At 30.3% G+C, this 20,045-nt stretch overlaps 1 long non-coding RNA gene and 1 pseudogene across 1 annotated transcript; one reads left to right on the top strand and one right to left on the bottom strand.

The window, feature by feature from the left end:
* Window positions 1-51: 51 nt before the first annotated feature.
* Window positions 52-1,358, bottom strand: LOC107948521 (probable CCR4-associated factor 1 homolog 7; annotated as a pseudogene).
* Window positions 1,359-1,966: 608 nt separating this feature from the next.
* On the top strand, window positions 1,967-4,854 carry LOC107928558 (uncharacterized). The gene is made up of 4 exons (XR_005900181.1): window positions 1,967-2,435; window positions 2,864-2,972; window positions 4,155-4,239; window positions 4,335-4,854. It is a non-coding gene; the product is annotated as an uncharacterized lncRNA (long non-coding RNA).
* Window positions 4,855-20,045: the final 15,191 nt, after the last annotated feature.

Below are 20,045 nucleotides of genomic sequence, written 5' to 3' on the forward strand. Positions count from 1 at the left end.
TAAAATAAATAGAAATTTGCAGAAATAAACACAAACTGTAGAAATATAATCTAAGTCAATAAGATGCAAATGATTATGATTATTATTGAAAAAGATAGAAACACTAACTGCGTAATTTACACTGGACTTCAACTGGAAAAACCAGTTAAGGTTTCAGTTATAATGCAAGCAAAAGGAGAAAAGTCACAGCTAAATCAACTATACATTTTTTTTTGACAATGCATACGAAGAAAATTCAGGCTCAAACTCTAAGTAGTCTACATCCACCAACATTTTTTTCTAATTATTTTCTTTTAATTAGTATTCTGTCCATTCTGGACACCTAGGCCATACAATACACCTGCATATTTCTCTATAAAGCTGTTGAAAAAGTTATCTCTCAACTTCCTAAAGGTGCACGAGGTGAGCAAACTATCGGAACCAGCTTGATGGCACACACCGACTCTTTCCACTTTCCACAACTCGGTGAGCTTGTTCAAACCACCATGAAGGCTGTTGCAAAACTTCTTCATGTGCTTAACATCGTATACCATGGGGAAATATATCTTGATCAAATCGAAAAACCCAGCTTAACTATCAGGCAAACTCCTGCAAGTCAAAAGCTTAAGCAAGTACCCAAAGTCGTATCCACTATAAAAGGTGACCCAATGGACATCATCATTCAACATGATCCCAGATGACATCAAAAGCTCACCGAATCGCTTCACATCGATACCTTTCTCGTTATTCTTCTTGAAATCAATCCCACACTGGCGCAACAACTCGATTGAATTACTAGCAAATATATCTTTGCTTAAATTAAACTCACGGAAATTGAATTACCAAATGCAAAAGCTATCAGTGCCACAAATGGAAAGGTTCCTATTCTCATCTGAAAAAGTGAGACCCAATTGGATCAATTTCAACATATCAACATTACCTTTCAAAGTTTGGTAATTATAATCATTTATATTCTTGAACGTTCCCACAGGGCGTAGAACCACACCCGGGAAATCAGTATCCATAGCCACATAATTATAAGTATCAACAATTTCATGGATCAAAGCAAACTCTTCATTTAGATTATCAACTACAATTAACAGATATTTCTTTTTTTTCCCTTCCTCGAACCGGCTAACAACAAACCAAAGTTGAACTTCAGAAAAGACAACACCCTTTCCCCATATCAATTTTTTTTCGTTCTTAGCTTCGAGAGAGGAAGATGAACACCAGTGCAGATTTTGACAACGAAAGGTGAAGATTGAGAAAATCAAAGATGAATGTCGGCGTCTGGCGTTGAGAATCGTTGTTGGCTGACGGCAAGCAAAAAATCGGGGTGTCAAGGATAGGGGAAGGGGAGGGGAAAGGGAAAGGGAAGATCAGTGTTGGTTTCTTTTCCTAAAAATTTCCTACCGAAATAAAAAAGGTAAGACATTTTCCTAAATTATGGGCTTCTTTTCTCGTGTTTTGTAATACATTTTACCTCAGTAAATTATTTTTAGCCAAACAAACATTAGAAAAAGCTGAAAAGCTTTTCCGGAAAATATTTTACTGGCAAATAATCGGAGCTTTAGTGTTTTCGGCCCATTCCAGGAAATAATAAAATAAGTAGTTAATTTTCGTAAATAAAGTAAGAAATGAGTTTTTTTTGGTAAAATGGTCCAAAATACCATATCTATGTGTCAGAAAAGGAAAGCCTTTGAACCTTTCGTTAAAAAATAAAAATAAAAATACCTAAGTCTTGCCATCAATCCTAGTGTAAGATGTGAATTTAATTTTTTATATTTTTTGAATTTTAAAGTATTAGTCATAATTAAATATTAGCTATTTTTTAAAGATAAATAGTAGACATTTATTTTTAAAAAATATTAATCATTAAATTTATTACTAAAATCTTATGCGACGAACATATTTTCACATACGTTAGCTTTTTTTTCTATATATAGGGTCCGTTTGATTGGTGTAAAATGTTTTCCGGAAAACATTTTCTGAAATTTTCGGTGTTTGATTGGCTGAAAATATTTTCATACTGTAAAACCAATTACAAAACACGGGAAAAGAAGGTGTTAATTTTGGAAAATGTCTTACCGTTTCTAATTCGGTAAGACATTTTCAGGAAAATTAGAAAGAACAGAAATCTTCCATTTCCCTTCCCCTTCCCCTTCCCCCATCCTTGATCGGTTGTTCCCATGCCCAAGAAAAACTCAATTCCCCCCAATCGAAGCTCTCGTCGTCTGACCGTCACGTCCTCCTCAATGTAGATGTGATCTGTCCTGTTGTTCTTTGATTCATTTCTGTATCTTCCTTCGGCTCCTCATCTCCGTTCGTTGGCCTCACCTCACCATCTCAGCATCGTCGTCTCTGTCGCTCGACCGTCAGCCTTACCTCTGTATTTTGAAGAAACCTTAAAAATTAAGGTCCACAGTCGAGAAAAATTCATCTCTAATCTCCTCGAGGTATCTGCATATTTCTCTAATATTTTACCTCTGCATTCTGTTTTCCTTCCTTTTCTCTCTAATTTTTGTTTAATATAATACAAAATTTTCTCTCTCTAATTCTGGTTATTAGATTCCTTAAGTGTGTCCAGTTGAATCTAGAATGGGTATTGAGTCTAGTTCCTTCTGCCATTCTTTGTATTTATTGTGCTTTTCCAGCTTCTATGGCTGAATCTTGAGAAGAGAGGTCAGAGAAGAAAAAGGAAATTTGATCTATTCAGTCATAATCTCTTTTTTGCTTTGGCTATCAAGGAACTGTTTTTTTTTTAATTGACTTATTCCAAGTTTCTCATTCGTTCTAAAGCTCTAACCTCAGGGCTTAATTTGATGCCTTTTATCTTCATCTTCTTTATCTGTTGATTATATATATGTTCTTCGATGCTGTTCAGGTGCAAACTTCCAAAACTTGCGCTCTTCAACTTTGAAGCAAGTCCTGTACTTGACTTGCGAGTGATCCCCACAAAAGAAGACTGCATTGTTGAGTTATTTTCTTGCAAGGTGAGCTTTGATCCTACATTTTAGATACTGTAAGGTAAAAGTAAGGTGGGGGTAAAATGTTTGCTTACAGTGAAGAGGAAAAATGAAAAGAAAAGGAAATAAATGCAAAGAACTCATTTAGCATTCAGAACCTGTCAGCAGAGTTTATATTTTGCAAGTACACTGCTAAGTTCTACTGAAAATTTTATGTCATCCAAAAAATGCATCATCCAGTGATTCCTCTTAGCGTTGAAGCCTCTATAGCAAAAGTGAAGAATGCTCAAAATTTGAACAGATTAATCTATGAAAATTACACTGTATGGAAAGACATCAGTGCTCTGTCATGCTGATTTCTAGTTGGTTACAAATCAGAAGCATACACATTAATAAGTAACATCAATATCAAAATGCTAATTTTGCTATTGTGCTTATTAGATGAGAATGAGAATGTCTATTTTCACTGAATCCTGAAAATGAAAGATTTTTCAAGTATTACAAAGAAAATGGTTACTGTTATTCATATTCTGTTTGATGACTGTTGAAAATTGCGTATATACTTGTTGCTAAAATTGTATGCAGTTCAAGGTTCAGATGTTGTGGAACGCCAAAATGACCATTTTTCAAATACTTATTATGGCATTTGTATACCTCTGAGCGAATATAGGTTTGGTTTTATTTAGAGTGACAGATGTTGTTTAGATGGACTAAAATGCTTGTTTCATAGTGTTAAACCTATTGTTTGAAAACCAATCATTTTAAACTTAAAATGTATGCCCTTTTGGATTTTAAAGGCTATGGCTAAACTTTTCATTTGGTCCCTAGCTGCTATCCTCTTATCACTCAATTGGATACAAACTATAGCTACAAGTTTTGTGTTTTAATAGGCAAGATTTTGAAGGTCGTCCCTGACTTTCTATCTGCTTGGTTATGGGTTCAAACCTTGAAACAACCTTTGTGAACAGGGGAATGCAGCATACATTAGACCTGCCCCTATTTATAGCCAAGATCCTTGTGCACTGGGTACGACCTGTTTTTTGTGTGTGCTTGGATAGATTTCATTCGGTTGTATCCTTGATAACAGAACTAAGATGGACGGCCTATGAAGATTTTTCTTTTCAAAATATTTAAGAATGCATGTTGTGCTGTATAAAGCAAGTATTTGGTACCATGTTGTAACTATTAATGTTGCTTTGAATTTTGCAGCTACTATGATAAATCATATTACTTGGGACACAAATATGTCTGAAGCATTTTAGAGGTTGATGTGAAGTTGAATCTATGTCTTGAGGTTGTTATCTTATTGACTTCAAAGATCATGATAGTTACCTGGATATTTAACTTCAATTCTGCCCCGTGACAACAGTGTTCTTTTGGGTTGTTCAGAATATCCATCTGTATATGTTTTTGCCTTCCAAAAGGCAAGCACAGGTAGTGAGTTATCTTTGCAAGCAAAATGTTGATGTTGGTGCTGCTGCCATGGATGGCATGGGTGCGATTCATTTTGCGGCGCAGAAAGGACATCTAGAGGTTGTCTGAACTCTGCTTTCATCAGGAGTTTCAGTGAGAGCCACTAATCGCTAGGGATTCACTCCACTTCACTATACTGTTCAAGGGTCCCATCTGGAAGTAATCAAAGTCTTATTAAAGAAAGGTGCAAGTGGCTAGCAATTTGATAGCAGATGGTGAATCAGTTAATGCAACGCTAACAGTCGGAGTAGTGTTTTATGATTAGATTATTTAGGCTAAGTTTTGGTTTTTGTGTGTTTTGATTTGAACCCAGCAAGCTTCCTGGCAGCAGACATTGCCATTTTTTTAGTTGTAAGTGGCTAGCAATTTGATAGTAGATGCACTTAAGCAGTTACGCCAAACACAGTCTATAACAATTTACTAAGGATTTGGAATATGTCTTTTCTTTTGTTTAACATTTTGGTCTTGCTGAATCTGTTTAAAAGATCCAATGTTTCATATTGGTAGGTAAATACATCTTATATGTTTTAAATAAATGCATAGATTAGTATTTTTTTAATTGTGGTTTGGAAGCTAAATTTATAAGTATTCAACCCTTGTTTTTTATTTTTTTAACACAATTACAAATAATTTATTTGACATTGGTTATTTTCAATTTATGACGGTTAATATTGTAGCTTAATAATTGAGTATTATTATATATTTAATTTTATTTATTTATTTATAAATAAATCATTGCAATATATGTAAAAATAATTTAAAATATAAATATTTATTAATATATATTAATATATGTAAAAAAAAATTTCCGGAAAATATTTTCAAGAAATCTGCCAAACAGCAGAAAATATTTTACACAGATTCAATCAAACACCAGAAAATATTTTCCAGTAAGTCATTTTACAGAAAAGTAAAACCTTTTCCAGAAATCATTTTACGGAAAATATTTTACTGGCAATCAAACGGACCCATAATTTGCAAAAGATTTAGTCAATTGATTCTTCAGTATCATTTGGGTAAAAAAATATAAAAACTAAAAATAATCAAATTAGTGGATATGGACTAAATCTACAATATTACATATACAAGAACAATAACAAAATTTAACCAAACAAATTTAATTATTACTATTTAAATTAAGATTAAGACTTGAAATTCGAAATGTATAAAGATTAAAATTAATCAAATTAAAGTATAAAAATTAAATTCACACTTACTCATAACATATAAACTAGGGTGCGTTCTCCATTGCAGTGGAGAAGTACTTTCAAGCCAATTTTTTTTCCACAAAAGCAATAGAGAGTACTTAATTTTTGGAGTCAAAAGTGCAGACAAAAAGTATTTTTCCACCTAAATGCAAAAGTTGGGTGCTTTTAACTTTTGCGTTTCGTAAAAATTATTAAAATATTTTGTATTTATATTAACTATTTAAAAGTATATAAAATAAAATATCATTACATTAAATTATTTAAACATTTCATTTATCATTATATTGGATTATTAATACATTTATCATTATGTTAAATTATTTAAATCTTATGTATTATTATATTTAATTTTTTAAAATATTTTATATTATTAGTTTTACAAATAATTTATATTAATTATTTAAAAGGTGTTTAAAATTTATATTTCATATATCATTATATTAAATAATTTAAATATCATATAAATTAACTATTTTTTTACTTTCTATTATCATGTCTAAAAATAATATTTTAACATTCAATTATAATTTTAGGTAGCAATATAAAACTCTAAAAATTAACAATAATTTTTTTTGTAAAAACATTTATTTTAAAAGCTGTTTTCAATTGTAACAGAAATAGAAAACTAGCCCAAAATCCATAACTAGCGTTACAATAGTGTCATCTATCATCTTCAAAAATTAATAATATTATTACAAAAATGTAAAAATTATAAAAAATTGTTAAAAATAAATATTTTTATAAAATTCTAAAAAGTTATTTAAATTTCAATTTTTTTGCAAAATTTAAATACTTTTTTCGATTTTTATTACATTTTCCCGTTTTTTATATATAATTTTGAATTTTTAAAATTTATAGTTATATATTTTAGAATTTTATAAAAAAATATTTTTAAACATTTTAATTTTTTAATATATTATATATAATTTTTTATATTTTTAATCAATATAATATATATAATATTAAAAAAGGACATATAGTGTATCCTAATAGTGCCACGTGATCGATTACTGCCTCGATCAACGACCAATCAAAGTAAATAGTGTTTTAGTTGGCCAGAGTTGATTAGGCATTGATCGACATTGATCAGCCACGTGCCACTATTAAAATACATCACTTGTCTTTTTTTAATATTATATATAAGTTATATTGATTAAAAATGTAAAAAAATCATAAAAAATATTTTTTAATTAAATTTTAAAATATCTAATTATAAATTTTAAAAATTCAAAATAATATATAAAAAATTAAAAAATGTTATAAAATGTAAAAATGTATTTAAATTTCAATTTAGGGTTTAGGGAAATTTAAATATCTTTTTAGAATTTAATAAAAAATGGGTAAACTTCAAAACAATCACTTTTGTTTACTTCATGTTACATTTTAGTCACTTATGTTTAAAATGGTACGTTTTAGTCACTTACGTTAACGTGTTGTAACATTTTGGTCACTGAGTCGTCAATTGTCATTAACAGTGTAACAATAAGCTGACATGACATGTTAAATCACCATTTCAAACAAAAATTTTAGGTTATATTATACAATTGGTCCCCATATTTTTTTCGTTTTGAGCAATTTAATTTTTTTCTTTCATGTTTTTTATCTTTCCTTTTTTTTCCATTCTCTTTTGCTTCTCCCTTTGGTTTTTTCCCTCCTCCATTTCTTTTAATGTAGTTTTTCTATATTTTTCATTTGTTGAAACTTTTTCATGTTTATGAAAAAAAGAAAAGGCGAAAGTTGAAATCAAAATAAAACTTGCTTCACATATGCTCACCCTACAATTACAAACCATCATCGTCCATCATCGCTTTAACAAACCAATTTGGATCTCTCAATGACATAGTCCACAAACTCACCTCACACGAAGCCTTCGTCAATCATGACTTATGTCGGTCCACCTTTAACAAAGTTTTCCCAGCCCGTTCCCTTAACCTCCTAACTAACCCCCATAACCACCTTATCTATCTTACTTACAACATTTTCACCCTATTGAAACTACACTGTTTCACGGATTCTTCAAAGGAGCTTTACACTCAATGACTAACACGACCATCATACAAAACTTACCCTCAACTTTACCCAAATCAGTTTGGTTTTATGCTCTCTTTCTCTCTTCGGTTCATCCATGCTCAACTTCTAATCAAGCTTGCTTGGGAATATCCAAGAAGGTTTAAATCAATTTTATCATTTGCTTAATTTTATTCTTTAGAAAATAAAAGAAAAGGAAATGAATAATCTACACTATAAGTACCCAATTTCGTCCGGCCCAAACAGAAACCAAATGAAAAAAAAAACCAAAATAATATAGTCAATTACAACAGTCAATTTACAAAAATATCAGGCCCAAATTTACAATCCCAAACGGCCCAAATGAAAAAAGCCCTAATGGCCCATAGCCTAAACTATCTTCCAGTAAAACTAAAAAACCCTAGCTTCCAGCATCGGTCCCTCGCAGGCACGCCGCCCGAGCCCTGACGCGCCCCTACCGCCATTGCACCAAAATAGCAAAGGTGTGTTTCCCACCGTTGCCGTTGACTGCGCGCATTCACCTGCAAAACGTAAAGAAAAAGGACAGAAATAAAAGGCAAGAACAGTGGAAATGGCAGAAACAGAAAGAAAAAAATAGATATTATGGCTATAAAAGTGTAAAAGCCTGTTTTTAGTTAAATAGGAATAGTGGTTTCGGGACCACAAATCCGAAGTTGAAATATTTATTTTATTATTATTTTAATATTTACAGCATGATAATATGTTTGTGTGAAGATTTCGATAAGAAATTTTATTGTTTAATTAGTCAATTTGATAAAAATGACTAAATTGCGTAAAGTGCAAAAGTGATGTTCTAATAGCTAAAGGTATTTAATAACTATAAAACCTTAAAGTGAGAGTCCTTATGTGGTAATTAGACCATTTCAATTGTGAGTGGACATTTATGGGCTTAAAATGGATGTTAAATATGATTATATAATAAGGTTAATTTTGTAATTTGATAATTAAGGTAAATTAAATAAAAACAACAAATTTGTACCATCTTTTAATCGTCTTCTTCCACCGAATTTTGAGTGAAGAAAAGCCATTTTTAGGGCTTGAATTTTGGAAAGCTAATCTCCTTCAATTAGGTATGCATTTTTAACCCGTTTTTAATGATTTCTATATTTTTGAGAACGTTGCAAGTAGGTCTAGCTAGCCTAGGGACTATTTTGCAAAACTGTTAAAGATTTAGAAAGTTCCCATTGATGAATAAGCATGTATTTTGATGTTTGGTGATAGATTATGAATGTTTGATGATAGTTATATAAGTTTTGTTAAGTGATTTTTAGTGAAAATGTAAATTAGGGATTAAATTGTGAAATGTGGAAATTTTGTGGTTAAAATGTGAAATAAATGAAAAATATGGGCTGCTAGGGACATAATTGAAATTCGGCTAGCATGGGTTACGGTTAAATTGCATAAATTTGTGTTTTTATGAAATAAAGACTAAATTGTAAAAATGTGTAACATTAGGGGAAAAAGTATAAAAGTGCCATAATGTGAATTTTGGATTAAATTGAATAGAAAGATAATTAAATAAGCTGAATTTGATATTAATTAGATCAAGAAAAGTGAAGTTCAGATCTTGATTGGGGGAAAAATAAAGTATCAGACTAGTCAGTTCATTCCATCGTTTTTGTGAATCGAGGTAAGTTTGTATGTACTAAGCATTGCTATATTTGTCTTTTAAATGTATTGATATTGCATGAATTGTGAATTACAAACTTGCGGACACATTCGATGAAGGTTCGGCATTAGAAATCTCAGTTGAACTTTAAGAATAATGAGGATACGAAGGACATGTCATTAGGAGCTTCACTGATTTGGCTTCGGGACATGATATTGGCACTTCGGGTGCGAGCTTCATTGATTTGGCTTCGGGCCATGATATTGGCACTTCGGGGTGTGAGCTTTCGAATTCGTGATATTGGCACTTCCGGTGCGAGCTTCATTGATTTGGCTTCGGGCCATGATATTAGCACTTCGGGTGCGAGCTTCATTGATTTGGCTTCGGGCCATGATATTGGCACTTCCGGTGCGAGCTTCATTGATTTGGCTTCTGGCCGTGATATTGGCACTTTAGGTGCTAGCTTCATTGATTTGGCTTCAGGCCATGATATTGGCACTTCGGGTGCAAGCTTCATTGATTTGGCTTCAGGCCATGATATTGATACCTAGGGTGCGAGACTTTCGAATATCCAAATTTTATTTTGGATGGTTCAACGGGTATATTAAAAATGTGAAATAGTGAGAAATAGATACGTATGGTACAGGTATGTTTGGAAAACTATACGAGCAATGAGCCAAAGGAATTTGTGAGTTTATGATTAATATATAATTAAGTTCATGTTAGCTTGAGATTAATGCATTGTTGTATATTATGTCATTTAATTTGAATGGTAAATAGATGGTGAGACTTGCTTATTATTTCCATACGAGCTTATTAAGCTTTATAGCTTACATTGTTTATTTTTCCGTGTCTTATAGTGATTTCAAAGCTAGCTCAGATCTGGGGATCGTTGGAGACTTCATTACACTATCCTACTATCACTTTGGTACTTTTGAGCTTATATTTTGGTTATATGGCATGTATAGGATTTTTGGTTATTTTGGCTACGAATTGATAATGATTTTGGTCATTTGAAATGGCTTGTAAATGTTAAATGTTTTGATTTGTACATATATATATATAGCCATGAAATTTGGCTTAACTTGGTTGGTTTGGTTATGTTTATATATGTGTGCATATAGCCTATGTTATGTGATTGAGGTTGGTTTTGTGATGTTTATTAATGGTTGGTATTTGTGGATGTTAAATGATGGTTATTAGAGAAGATATATGCTTATGAATGTAAGCATAATAATGCATGTTTGGAAATGCTTAATCTATTAAATTGTATATGTGAATTTGGTATAGTGTAATGGCCTATTTTGTGACTGGTGTGTATTGTGAATAATGGTATTGAAATGGCATGTTTTAGTCTTGGTTGTGGTTGTATTGGATGCTTATTTATGCTATGATTTGTGCCATTTGAGTTGTGTATGTGTGAGCAAGTTTGGGGTGACAATATGGCTTGGTAAATAGCCTATTTTGTCCACACAGGCAGAGACACGGGCGTGTGCCTCAGCCATGTGTGACGCACGGTCAAGTTACACGGCCGTGTGTCTTCTGGTTTTGAAATAGAAACCAAGTCAGTATGCTCCACACGACCTCATACATGGGCTTGTGACTTGGCCATGTGGCATAAGTCAATATACCCTACAGGTTTGGTACAGCCTAGCACACGGCCTGGCACACTGGCCTGTGTGGCCATTTTTAAGGCACATGGGCTAGCCACGTGGGCGTGTGTGTTTGCCGTGTGACCCAAGTCAGAGAGTTACACGGGGTCGAACACGGGCTGGGATATGGCCATGTGCTTCTATTTTGAATGTCCACACGGCTTGTGACACGGGCGTGTCTTTGGCCATGTGAGAGACACAGTCAAGCCACACGGGCGTGTGTCCCCTATTTTTGAGAAAATTTTTATAAGTATTCTAAAAATTTCTAAAGTTATTGGTTTAGTCCCGAACCACCCTGAATGCATGTTTTGGGCATCGTGGGCTCGTATTAGGGACAATATGATTGGTTGTGAATGAATTGTATATGAATTGACTAATTGTATGAGAAATGTATTATTATTGTGTTTTAGATTTAGTAATGCTCCGAAACCATATTTCGGTATTGAATACGGGTGAGGGGTATTACAAAAAGTCATAACAATAAATGTATTTTTACACAAGAAAGCAATAAAAAAACATAAATATAAAGAAAAATTTCAAAGGTGATTCTTTATTTAGATCTGTTATTTTTATTTTTATTTTTTTTATATAAAAACATAAAAATTAAAAAGAGAAAGGTTAAAAAGGTTACCGTGCCACTTCATGTTCCACCGCCACAAGTGGACAAGGACGCCGTCTCCAATGAAGGATGGTTCTTTTGGCGTGGGACCTTCGAATTCCCTTTGGTTCGTCGGAGGCTGCGTCAGAAGGGTGGGTGCTGGACACCTATCAAAATACCGAGAAACTAAAAGGTTTTTTTTAGGTGGGTTTTCAGGGTTTTTGGGCCTCCGATTTGGGCTAAAGGAAGTAAGACGGTCAAAATAGATCGTTTTCATGAATTTCGACCATCGGGGATGGCAGTCGTCGTCACTGGTGATCGGGGGCTGCGATAGAGGTTTATCGGACCTCTTAGCCGACCTAAAGGCCACGTTTAGAGAAAACAAAGAGAAAAGAAAATTTTTTAAAAAACAAGGGGAGGAACGATTTTTTTCAAAAAAAGTTTAACTTAAATAGGCTATTGATACGATGTCGTTTTGGCCTGACTCCAGAAGCCCCAAAACGACGTCATATGAAGTAGGACCCGATTGCTTGACCCAAACCACCCCTAGGATCCGCGTGTTTTTTAGAGGGTATTTGCAGTTTTAGTCCTTCCTCCTTTTGAGTTATTTCATTTGAGTCCTAATTTCACTATTCTTTCTTTTTAGAAATTATGCCATTCAATTTGGATTCATTTTCAATTTGGTCATCAGACCGTTGACCCCTCGGGGAATAACGCGTGTCCTGGGGTTGGGAATATTTTCCCATTAGCCCCTGCTCTTTTTAGCGCGTTATATTTCAATCCTTTATTTATTTAATTTCAATCTTTTATGAACTTTATTTATTTATTTATTATTTCTTTATCCTTTATTATATTTAAAATTTATATTTTTCATTTTCCTTTTATTTGCATATTTGTTGCCCCTTTCCTTATTTATTTTGCGATTTATGCTTTAAACTTTGCTTGAATCTCAATTTAATCCATATTTCGGTTAGCTTTGCTTCTTTATTTACTACATCTTTTATTTAGCATTTAAAATTTATATATTTTATTTATATATTTTATTTTATCAATCTACTATATCATTTATTTATACATTTTATTTTATTTTATCCTTGTTATTGTCAATATTATTTTATTTATTCATATTAGTACTATGATAGTAGTCACAACATGGTTATCGCTTAATTGTTGTTTTTATTGTCATTATAGATGCATCAATATTATTCATTAGTATATCATTTCTTTGGTTTTTATCTTCTTATTCTTTTTTATCTACTTATTTATTTATTCATTCGTTTATTTATCGTTTTAAAGTCATCATTTCATTTTTCCAACTATTATTTTATTTCATTCTCGCTAAATCACCATGTCATATTTCATGTTCAAATATATCCATCCGTTTTACTAGGCCTAAACGTGTTAATATATATATTGTAACATCCCCTACCCGTATTCGTCGCCGAAATAGAGTACGAGGCATTACTGAGAAGCACGAAACACTTACAGATAATTTAAATACATTTTCATAACAATTTGTTTCGATTTCATACTATTTCATATTTAAGCTTTATTCACCAAAGTATTTGAAATATCATCTTTATGAAAATAGCACACATGAGGTACATAATTCCATAATTATGAATGAACACATTTATCAAACATATTCCATGTTTTTATATATATCATAGTTTCATATTTCCATGTATCAATTACCATCACTTCCTCGTATTTCAGACAAATACGTGTAACAATTCATAAATATGCAATTCATTAACTCTTCCGACCAATCACGATTTAAATTGCCAAATCACTTATTGAGCCCAATTTCAATGTTCACTAAAATCTATCATATAAATTTGGATGTATGTATTCATCAATAAATTCCATGTACAGATATCATCATCTCATATTCCCACATATATTTACTTTCCACATTTATGAATTCAAATAGCATATACAAGACATACCAATGTATTTCAAGTACGTTTTCATGATATTTCATTTCGAACTCAGATTATTTCATACTAGAAGTTTTCTCATTAACTCATTTGGAATACCAATTCATACGGATAATACACTTAAGGCGTAGAAATATATAATCACAAATGAACTCATTCATCAACCAAGTTTTATACTCATGTCTCATCAACTCGTATTTCCTTATGTCACATAATTCCATGTAATACTTACCAAAGTTCTTCAAATTAGTGAACATCTTACGGAATTGAGTACTTCGTTTTCTCGATGCCATAGTTCAACTATGGTCTTACACATCTTCACATAATGATGCAATAGCCCAGCTATGGTCTTACACGAATCACATATCTCACTGATGCCATATCCCAGATATGGTCTTATACAGTAGCATATATCACACCGATGTCATATCCCAGATATGGTCTTATACGAAAATCACTTGTCACTTGTCACTTGTAGCTGAAGGTACCACTATTCACTGGTCAGGTAGCCGGATCTACCACTTTTCACTGATCAGGTAACCGGAGCTACCACTTTTCACTGATCAGGTAGCAGAGCTACCACTTTTCACTGATCAGGTAGCCAGAGCTACCACTTTTCACTGATCAGGTAGCCGAGCTACCACTTTTCACTTGTCATTTATCATTGATCAGATAAGTGTAGCTGAAGCTATTACTTATCACTTGTTGCCATGGTCCAACCATGGTCTTTTCCTTCAATTTATCTTGTCACTGAACTGAAATGCTCAATTTGATCATTTATTCAATTTTCATGCTTTTACATTATTCACGATTTTATCATCAATACATATGAAATAACACATCATGAAATTCATAAAATTAACAAATGATCACTAAAATTTAGCCATATAAACTCAGAAGTTAAATTTTTGTATTATAACGATAATCATAATTTCATAATAAATATTCCAAATAAATCATTATATCATTTCTAATTCAACACTTATCGATTATAATCGGGAATGTGATCAATTTATACACGAGTCATTCATATATATATGTATACTTTCCTCCTCCTCCTCTCCATCCACATCCTTAGTATAAACAACACACTTGTAGGTAACATTATCCATAATTTTCACTATCTACTTATGTGAATATTCAAGCTGTCCATCTGTGTCATAGTTACTAAATTATTTTTATCTTGAGCTACAGAACTCCAAATTAAGATATAAAAATTTTCCCAGAAACTAGACTCATATTTATTCTTACCATAAAAATTTCATAATTTTTGGTTGGGCCAATTAATACATTTTATTCATTGAAGTCTCCCCTGTTCTGTTGTCTGACAGTTCTGACCCTTCTTCACTGAAAATTAATTATCTTTTCGTACAGGATTTTAATGATGTCCTAGTTTGTTTCTCTTGAAAATAGACTCATTCAGAATTCTAAACATATAAATTTAAGCCCCTAATTATTTTTATCCAATTTTTGATGATTTTACAAAGTCAGAACAGGGGAACCCGAAATCATTCTGACCTTGTCTCACAAAATTTATCATATCTCATGATTTACAATTCCAATGCTTATATAATTTCTTTTATAAGAAACTAGACTCAATAAGCTTTAATTTCATATTTTATTCATCCTCTAAATCTATTTCTAAAATTTTTGGTGATTTTTCAAAGTTAGACTACTGCTGCTGTCCAAAACAGTTTTAGTGCAAAATGTTGATTTCCATTTTGCCCCAAATTTCACAACTCATACAATTCAGTCCTTGCTCAATTAACCCCTCAATTAAGATAATTTTCTCAATTAATACTTTTTATAGACATTATAAGTTATTTAATAACTATTGAAATTCAGAATTTCTACATAAAACTCTAACTTCAAACTCTTTTACAATTAGGTCTTATCACTTTCTATTCAATTCTTTCAATAAAATCAGAATATAAACAATTTAAAGCTCTAATTCCATGCCAAGTCATCATATACTTCCAACACTCATCCATAAAAACTTCAAAAATTATCCATGGAATCAAAAACTAATGAAATAGTAAGTTGGACCCAATTGTAAAAGTCAAAAAACATAAAAATTTGAAGGAGAAAGCAAGAATTAAACTTACATGAAGCTAGAGTATGAAAACCAGCTTGAACCCTTCTCCACATCTGTTTTCAGCTGATGAATATGAAGAGAAATGAAGAGAATTCTAGATATTCCAATTTAGTCCCATTTTTATTTAGCCAATTTTGGCAATTTTCCAATTTTTCCCTTATTTCACCCATTTCCTGATTTTTCTCAGCTACTTCAGCCCAAAATATCTATTTTGGGCTTATTTTCACTTTAGGTCCTTCCTCATTTGACAATTGAGCTATTTAATCCTTTTTGCAACTTTTACACCTTTTTCAATTTAGTCCTTTTTATTTAATTAACCACCCAAACGTCAAATTTTCTGACTAAATTTTATTACTACCTCACCAACACTCCATAAATATTTCTAAAAATATTTATGGCTCGGTTTATGAAGTCGAGGTCTCGATACCTCATTCTCGACCCAATTTACCTAATTAATTCTTTTAAATCACCAAATTCACTAATTCAAAAATGCTTTTATATTCACATTTGACTCATAGGTATTAATTTATTAAATTTTTAACTCACCTGTCGAATTTAGTGATCTCAAATCTCTATTCCTAATACTACTGAAAATTAGGCTGTTACATATATCATTTTTAAAAAATGGTTATATTCGTTCCACCTAGCGTATAGGAAATATTTAAAATCGAGGCAATGTTCATTGTTTTTGGGATTCTAAGGGTCGTGCTCCTAACTTACAAGGTATGCCATCTTCTTCGAACTGAAATAAGCGAATATCCTATTTAAAATAAAAATGAGATTTAAGTAATGATCAAACGGTAATTATTCTTATTTTCGAGGATTTGAGGCACCGTGTCCTAACTTACGGGGCACGATCTTTTCTTCTCGATTAACTTAAAATAAGGCCTTTTCGTGAAAATTAATTTAGTTGAGCGATATTTTTATCATGTAAAGAGGGATCGTATTTTAAATTTGTTTCGAGTTTTCAATTTTCGACATCAAAACATTGAGTAACCAAGTAGGTACCAATTTTGGGCATTATGAGGGCGCTAATCCTTCCTCATACATAACCGACTCCCGAACCTACATTCTTGGATGTCGTAGACTAAAAATTATCGTTTTAGGAAAATCTAATCTTTTATAAATATGGTTAAAATTTGAGGTGACCCGATTACACCTAATAAAAAGGATCAGTGGCGACTCCATTTCGTTTTAAATAAAAAGTCAATTTCAAAAAAAGGTTTCGACATACACGATTGTGTAAAAGTTTGGAAATGGAAAAAAATTATTTTGAATATAAAGAATTCAATTTATATTTAAATTTAATTAAGGATATGGTTTTTACATTGATTAGTTAGATCCAATTTTAGTTTCAAAAATAGGTTATATTCAAATCGAGATTTGATTAAGAATGATTGATATTCGGTTTTTAGTAAAATTCAATTTAGGAATCATGTGAAAGAAATAATGACTTGGTTTATTTGGTGGGTAAAGATTATGTTTTTGTAGTGAAGAATATGAGTAGAGAGAAAAATAAAGGGGTAAAAGAAAATGAAAAAAAATTGTTCAAAACAATAAAAGTATTGGGACTAGTTTTAACAAATGGAAAACATAAAAAAGAAAACTATGTTAAAAGAAATGGAAAATGGAGGAAAACAGAGAGAGAAGGAGAAAATAATGGAAAAAAGGAAAGAAAAAAAGTTCAAAGAAAATAATTATATTGCTCAAAACGAAAAAAAATATAGGTACCAATTGTATAGTTTAACCTAAAATTTTTGTTTGAAATAATGATTTAATGTGTCACGTCAGCGTTACCATTACACCATTAACGACAATTGACGCTTAGTGACTAAAATGTTACAATACGATAACATAAGTAACTAAAATGTAACATTTCAAATATAAGTAACTAAAATGTAACCCAAGACAAATAAAAATAATTTATTTTTATAGTTTACCCTAAAAAAATTACAATTTTTTTTTATAATTTTTACAATTTTTTGTTACATTTTTTTTGTAATAATATTATTAATATCAACTAATTTATTTTTAGTTATCGCATTTTTTTTAAGTTTTACTTTTATAATTTTTTTATAATTTATATATTTTTCTCTAGATTATATATATTTGAATTTTTATATTTTTATATTTTTATTTTTAATGTGTATATGCATTTAATAAAAGAAAATATTTGTGTTTTTACAAAAACAATACCATGTGAGACTTTATTATTGGTTATAATATTTTTTTTCTATAAAACAATGGAATAAAAAAATATAATGGAGGCATACATTAGTACCGAATTGGGAAGTGATTAATACTTTATGTACTAATTTCAAACAAAAAAAATCAGATACCAAAATAAAAAAACAAGTATGCTCCAAAAGCTAAATTGTGAAAATCATGTTGTATTTTAAAGGTTTAAAGCATGATATCAGAAAGACTGCAAATCTTATACTATTAAATACATACAACAATAATATAAAATAATATAATATTAAAAAAATAAATATACAGTTTATTGCCAATAACACAAAAAACTTCACAAATTTGTTTAGAATACTATCAAGTTTATTATTATTATTTGATTATAAGTAGAGTTTCTAGACTCCACTAGTAGAATTAGGAGATTAACAATTGTCCTAGTAAAATATTTTAAAAATAAAGATACAAAAATACATGGCTACTGTCTCAAATACTCACTTTTTTTTTTAGTGTTATTACATTGTTATATTTTAAAGATGCATCGTATATCATTTTAAATTCGTTTATAGAATATTTCTTCTAGTGATCAATATTGTAAGAATCAGATTGGTAGTTAAATGAGTTAGACCATGATTTCTAGATTCAATAATGAGTTCATCCATCACAAAATAAAAATTTAAAAAAAATATAAAAATAATAAACATTTTAAATATTTTATACTAGTTTAAATTCAGTTTAAATATTTTTTTTATCCAATCTTATAGTTCAATTGATTGACCCGTTTTAATTCAAACAACATGTGAAAACACAAAATAACGTTATTTTATCCCAATAATAAAAAATAATAATTCTTACAAAAAATAAAAATAAAAGTAAAATGGATATGTGTTTTGAGTAGGAAAAAGAAAGTGCGAAATTGGATGTAGTTAAAAGGATCCGTGTGTTAGATTCGATTTATCATCATTTCTCCGTCAGCTGGGTCCAATAATTCAGGATCTCGACACTAGTTTTCTCCTATTTATAAAATCATGCACATCCTTTCACCCAAAACAGTATATATATATATAATATCAAACACATACCTTTTCACCAATATTTTTGGAATCCAACCATTCAAATCAAATAATTTTGGGTAAATTATACTCAAAAGTGGCTAAATTTTAATAATTTCATGTTTTAGTTATTTAATTTTAAAAAGTTAAAAAATATTATTGAATTATTTTCAAAAAGTTTCTTTTAAGTTACTAAACTATTCGAAAGTTTTTATTTAAGTCATTAAGCTGTTAAGTTTATTTTTTAAAAAAGTTTAACTAGCAAGCTCCAAGCAATGATTTGATATCATTATGGTGGATCAATACCCATCGGAAAGTAGAAGAACATACTTTAGATCTAAGTCGATCTGACAATTAGTGTTAGAGATCGAAGAAGAAAATTGTTTGGATTTTGATTTGTAGATTCATGATGTTCAAAACTGTTTTATAAAAAAAAAACCTAAACTATAGAAAAGAAAAGGAAAAAAAGCTTTCGATTGGTGCAGACAATGTGACTGGAGAAAACAATACAACAACAATTTTAACAACTTAGTGATTTAAATGAAAATTTTCGAATAATTTCGTAACCATATTATAATTTTTTAAAGTTGAGTAATCAAAATATAAATTTATTAATAGTTTAGTTTACCCAACAAATTATTAACAAAATCATAAAAATATTTAAAAAATATAAAATTTAGTTAAACCAATTCGTAGTAATTCGTATATTGATATACATATATTTCTTTTGTTCTTCTATTCATCCCTGCTTTCTTTAATATTGTTATTATTATTATTATTTATAGTAATCAATTAGTTAATGTCTTATTAATATTCTTTAAAATTATTATTTATATAATAAAGCATGCATTGAACCTGCCAAAGATAATAAATCTTATTATTGGAGCAAGATATGCCAATATGGTAATTGTTTTAGCCTTACCTTTATAGGCTCCTTTTAACAATAATAACTATTAAAACATATTTATATACTTAAATTGATTTTTTTTTGAAAATTTAGAAATATATATTAATGAATAATTTAAAAATTGATTAAAATTAAACATAATTATTATATTTTTATAAATGATATCTTCAAATACACTATTAATATTTCTAATATAGTTTATATATAAATTTTAAGTAAATGTAATAGGTTGGTAAAAAACGAGTTGAATTTTCAGTAATTAAATATCAACTATAACGAAAGAAAAAAAAATTAAAAATGGTTTATATCAAATTAATTTTTACATTTTCA

The sequence above is a fragment of the Gossypium hirsutum genome, chromosome A08 (genome assembly GCF_007990345.1).
Source record: "Gossypium hirsutum isolate 1008001.06 chromosome A08, Gossypium_hirsutum_v2.1, whole genome shotgun sequence".
Taxonomy (NCBI): Eukaryota; Viridiplantae; Streptophyta; class Magnoliopsida; order Malvales; family Malvaceae; genus Gossypium; species Gossypium hirsutum.